Source organism: Rattus rattus, chromosome 1, assembly GCF_011064425.1.
Source record: "Rattus rattus isolate New Zealand chromosome 1, Rrattus_CSIRO_v1, whole genome shotgun sequence".
NCBI lineage: Eukaryota > Metazoa > Chordata > Mammalia > Rodentia > Muridae > Rattus > Rattus rattus.
In genome coordinates this window covers 227,851,185-227,857,727 of record NC_046154.1, presented here as the reverse complement: position 1 = coordinate 227,857,727, position 6,543 = coordinate 227,851,185, and positions in this window count along the sequence as shown.

The following is a 6,543-nucleotide window of genomic DNA, read 5'->3' as shown; positions in this document are numbered from 1 at the left end:
CCATAATAAACAAATAGATAGATGATAGATAGATAGATAGATAGATAGATAGATAGATAGATAGATAGATAGACAGATAATAGATAGACAAGAAGAAAATAATAAAGAAAATGTATGGAAGAATATTGCAAAAGAGGGGGGAACTATAAACACACACACACACACACACACACACACACACACACACACACACAGAGAGAGAGAGAGAGAGAGAGAGAGAGAGAGAGAGAGAGAGAGAGAGAGAGTCAGAAACGTGTCTCAGAGGTTAAAAGTACTGGCTGCTCTTTGAGAAGACCTGGGTCAATTCCCAGCATCTACATGGTGGAACCACAACCATCTATAACTCCAGTTCAGGAGATTGGATACATTCTTCTGGCCTCTGCAGACACTGTATGCATATGCACAGATACACATGTAGGCAAACTGCTCATGCACATAAATAAAATAATGTTTTTTTTTAAATTAAACAGGAAGAAAGACAATTCTTTTATAGGTCCTGGTATGATGGTTTAGGAGGTAAAGAGACTTGTTGCTGAGCCTGAAAACCTAAGTTTGAAACCTGGAAACCACATTGTAAAAGAGTAGAACTGACTTCACAAGTTATCTTCAAACTTCTACATGAATGACAAGGTATGCACACACACGCACACACACGCACACGCACACACACCAACACACTAGATAGATGTAAAGGAAAAGACCATTTCTGCAGTAGAAAGATTGTTGTGCATGGTCCTCCTGCAGAGACCAACTACATAAACTCTTATTTGATATATGTGAGTACACTGTAGCTGTCTTCAGGCACACCAGAAGAGGGCATCAGATCCCATTACAGATGGTTGTGAACCACCATGTGTTTGCTGGGAACTGAACTCAGGATCTCTGGAAGATCAGTCAGTGTCCTTAACCACTGGGCCATCTCTCCAGCCCCTAGATAAACTCTTATAACAGCCATTGCTCAGATATCTTACTCTGTTCAATGACCCAGTACTTCACAATCATTTTTTACTTTTGCCATTGTACTTTTGACTTCACAAACACCAGCCGTGCTGGTCACTCTGTCTTCTCTTGAACACCAGCAACAACAACTGTGACACCTATAATCTTGTTCAAAATGCAGCACTCAATGACCCATTCTGGTCTTGCTAAATCAGAGCTTACATTTGGATGAGAATTTCAGTGACTTGTATAAACATTAAAAATTAGAGGCCCTACCTTGCAACCAGAGAAATGAACAAGGAAAGGAGCATGGCAGTGAAGAACAGAGGTTGCTCTGAGAACGTGGGGATGAAGGTGGTTACGTACTTTATTCTGAAGGAGAGTGATGCAAATTAAATCACAAGGAACTAGTGGTCGGTGAAGTAGCATTGCCCTATTACAAACAAGAAAAATCTAGTTATCCCTAAGCTAGTGTCTCTTGAGGTGCAATGTACATCTTGTCACCTGGATAGCTTATTAAACACAGACTGCTGGACCCTCTGCCTTTAAAGGCTCTGGTTCAGCAGATCTAGAAAGGACCTGAATATCTGTTGTCTAACCAGTTGCCAGGTGATATTGATGGTGCTGGTCCAATGATGACATTTTCAAAAAAGCTCCTCAAAGCAATAAAGATATTCACATAAAAGAATCTTGCTCCTACAAATTATTTGGGATAATTATGGTCTCAAATCCCCTATTGAATTTGTCATTGGAGACCAGACCACTTTACAGTGACTCCCAGAAAGAGCCCCTCGTGGGAAAGCCCTGATGCATTTCAGGCAGCTGTATTGGGCCGAGAGCTAATTAGGAGGGAAGCTAGAATGGTCCTGCTTTCCCAGGCGTGTTATCCAGCAAATGCAGAGACAGTGGGTTGTGGAGGGAAATTATACAGATGAGACCCAGAAGCCACCACTTCACTGGAGGAAGGTTTTGCCTTTTCATTATAGCAGAAAGCTAGCATTTCCTGTCTTCCTTTCCACTGAAAGTGGGCAAGCATAAAACCAACATTAATTTCTTACAATTTAGTAACCTCAGTACCAACCAATTATGTTCTGGGCCATAAGAAACAGCTGTTGTAACATTACAGCCCAAACAGCTTCATCTCAGCTATTTAAGGGGATAAAGTAGCCAATATTTTCATTCCCCTGTGATATTATCAAGACACGATAAACAACCAAGACTACAGTATTAATTACATTAATTTGAAGAGGAGAGAGACTGCTTTAATTGCTCCAGGCTAAGTGATCATTTTTTACAGACAATCACTTCATAAATTCATGTTGGAAATGGTACTTAGTCTTCTATAAACAGCAACTCTTTGAGTCAAAAGCAAGTATGGACTTCATTTAAGGTGGACTCCCAATAACAAAATATTCTCATTGTTAATATGTATCAGTAATTAACCTCTGGCATGTTAAAAGCTTTAGGAAAGGAGATTCAGGAAAGAATTTGTCATGAGTGAACCCATGGTGTACATAAGAAGGTAGGACTGCTGAAGTATATTAAATCTGCTATTTCATATAGAACATACATAAAGTGCACTGCTTCCCTCACAGGATTAAGAAGATCAAATGAATGGCTGACATTCCTTCAAAATGGTTTGTTGACTTTTAACCCTATTGAAGCAGGGAGGAAAAGGGAAGTACCATTTGCTGAGTGTCTTCTGCCTAGTTAGGTGTCTGTCTCATGTGATCATATTTTAATAGAAAATAAAATATGGAAGAGGAAACAAAGAACATAAAAGGATAGCGTAAGAAGGAATGACAGTGCCAGTTTTGTTAATATGGGAATTATTTAACTAAATGACAAGCTACATTTTGTGACATGGTGTCCTTTACAGACTGTGAATATCTTCTCTCACCCCAGAACACATAATAAAGATCTGCTTGCCTAATAGGTAGTCAAATCACCCAAGCAGATAATATAGTTTAGGACTGACAACAGAGAGCAAAGAAATCCAGTTTACCATGCCTCCTGAAGTTAAAAATCTGCATTTGACTCCAGTGCTTAGGATGGAGGGAGTATGGAATACCTCGAAAGAATTCAGCTCTCCAGGAATTAGTGCCAAAGAACAGTAGAATGTTGTCAGAGTGGCTATGGCTTTGAAGTAGCCATTTATCATCTGGAGACCAGGGGACTCTACTTAGAATTTAAGGGACATGCTCTAGAAACCCACTGTGAATGATGCTGACAATGTCACATTTGCCAAGTTTCCTGAAGGTGTGCACAGTAACTGTGGAGCCATTGAGGGGAGTGGCTTCCCATTCTATGAGCACACTGGACACTTGAGCTGGAATAAGAGCGGTTCAGCACGAAGCTAATAACACTCATTTGAAGAAATGGAAAGAACACCTTCAGATTGCGCAATTACCAGAACGTGGGTAAGTTAGTGAAAATAAAGAACACTCACCCACCCACCCACTGGGGCATTGTAAAACAGTGCATTGAGACTATTTTAGTTACAAAAAAAGTGTTGTTTAGTTTGATCTGTTATTTATGAATGCATAAATATGAATGGAAAATGTTGGAAGCATATACGTTCAAGTGTTAACACTGGCTATCTCCTTTAGGAATACTTTGCCTTGTTGGTTAATGTTGCGACTCATAGATGTCATTTCTAGGTAGGACGTTTAATTATTTCCCTCCCTTGAGAGCATACATAGCACCTTCCAATATTATGAAAGCTAGTTGTTGGGCAGGAGGCTTTCAGGCCAGACTCAGGTGAAATTCTCTGAGTTCTGTGCTCAGAGTATATGATACCTTCAGCCATATGAACTTACTTTCTATCAAAGGCAGCATCAATAGCCTATATTGGTTTGGGAGTCTCTTGGAGTCCCCTGACCAACAACTCAGAAAGGAGGTTTGCAATGCCTGGAACTGGGGAAAGCCAGAAATGGGATTGGTCAAACCAGAATTGTGATTAGTCTGTTTCATTGACAAATGCCAATCTCTAGACAACGTGCTAATTGAAATATCATTACAAGACCTTTGTTTCAGAAACATTTAGTGGAGATATGCTACTTCTATCAGGAACCTGGGGGGAAACAGGGAAATAAGTGTAATTCTTCTTTATTTCCACATTTTATTAATCTGTTTTTAACAGGTTGTCCATCCAACTATACCAGCTCCCAAATTTTGAAACTTTAAAAATATTTCCTGTCATGTTTGCTATTAGATACTGAATGTCATCCCTAAGAGAAGATAAGAAATATTAAGACATATGAATGCCACCTACTATTGATAATTTATTCATAGTATTTTGGCAAGTGTGTTGGTTATTTTTGTTGCCATGCAGATGCCAAGGCAACTTAGAAAAGAAACAGTGTATTGGGGTTTACAGTGTCAGAGTGTTAGAGTCCATGACCAACACAGTGGGAAGCATGACAGCAGACTGTCAAGCTTGTCACTAGCTGAGAGCTTAATCCTCATCAGAAAGTAGGAGGTGTTCCTCAGAAAATTGGACATTGCACTACCTGAGGTCCCAGATATACCTCTCTTGGGCATATACCCAAATGATGCTCTAACATTACAACAAAGATACGTGCTCCACTATGTTCATAGCAGCCTTATTTATAATAGCCAGAAGCTGGAAAGAACCCAGATGCCCTTCAACAGAGGAATGGATACAGAAAATGTGGTACATCTACACAATGGAGTACTACTACTCAGCTATCAAAAACAATGACTTTATGAAATTCATAGGCAAATGGATGGAACTAGAAAATATCATCCTGAGTAAGGTAACCCAATCACAAACAAACAAACAAACAACAACAACAACAGCAACAAAAACCCCACACATGGTATGCACTCACTGATAGTGGATATTAGCCCAAAAGCTTGAATTACCCAAGATAAAATCACATGGAGCTCAAGAAGGACGAGCAAAGTGTGGATGGTTCAGTCCTTCTTAAAAGGAGGAACAAAAATATTTATAGGAGTTTGAAGCAGAGACTGAAGGGATGACCATTCAGAACCTGCCCCACCTGGGTATAGAGCCCATTTTTATACAGACACCAAAACTAGAAGATATTGATGAAGCCAAGAAGTACATGCTAACAGGAGTCTGATATAGCTGTCTTCTGAGAGGATCAGCCAGAGCATTTCAAACAGCCTATAGGCAAATGCTAGAAGCAAACCATTGAACTGAGAACATGGTCACTGTTGGAGGGATTAGAGAAAGGATTGAAGGAGCTGAAGGGCTTGCAACCCCATAAGAACAACAATATCAACCAACCAGAGCTCCCAGAGACTAAACAACTACCCAAAGAGTACACATGGACAGACCCATGGCTCCAGCTGCATATGTAGCAGGGGAAGGCCTTGTTGGGCACCAATGTGAGGAGAAGTCCTTGGTCCTGCCAAGGCTGGATTCCCCCAATGCAGAGAAATGTCGGGACGGTGAGAAGGCGAATGGTTGGAGAGGGGGAGCACCCTCATAGAAGAAGGGGAAGGGGATGGGATAGGGGGCTTATAGCTGGGAAACCAGAAAAGGGAATGACATTTGAAATGTAAATAAAAAATCCAATAAAAATAAAATAAAAAATAAAAATAAATAAATAAATAGAAAAAAGTAGAAGGTGGAGTGAGCTAACTTGAAATGGTATAGGCTTTAAGCTTTTTGTAACTTCAAAGACCCTTCCCTGTGGTACACCTCCTCTAACAAGGCCACACCTTCTAATCCTTTCCAAACAGTTCCACCAAACAAAGACCAAGCATTCAAGTATATGAGCTGATGGGGGGTCATTCTTATTTCAACTACCATAACACGCAAGCCATGTTATAATTTTCAGACCAAGAGTGTAGGTGATCAGTTTGTCTGTTGCCCACTCTGTGGATGGTGTGGAATCATCCTCAAACTTCAGGCTTATTTATCAAAGGAAAATAAGCCTTTCGGCTCTTATGTAAAGTGTAAAATTGGAGAATTTTTTTTTCAGCAGTATTGTTATATAGCAAATTTCACCTGTTCTCATTGATTCTGAAATGTCTGAAGTAAGAATCCCTTTATTAACACTACGGCCTTGCAGCCAGAGGAAACGCACAACCAGAAAGTCACATACACAGGGCTCTGACGTCCAAGCCCAAAACCTGGGGAGGCCTGGGGCAGGTTTACACATGGCTGGGATACATGACTTGATGTTGGCTTCTTGGCCAAGGGCCACTTTGTGACTGTAGGGACATTTACTCCAAGAAAGCTAATCACCTCTCCCTAGAGCCAGACAAACAATGTATGTTGGTGAAAGATCTTGCCTCAAAAATAAGATCCAGCCTCCAGAAACCTATTGAGAATAAAGCAAATGGCTCACAGAAATAATACAGCCATTCTCAATGCGTGTCTCCTGTTACTGATTACAGGCGGTGCTGAAACAGAAATGAAACCAATTTAGTGGAAAGAAACTCCATTTGCCTATTGGACGGTGTATTTCAAAGATGATTTATCAAGCTGATTAATTTTTCAGGTGGTTATTTGTTTTCAACTTTTTAACTTAAAAATTTCCTTTCCCCAAACTTTTCCCCCATGTTCTATTTATATTATATTGTTAGATTACTGCCTTATTCCTTTGC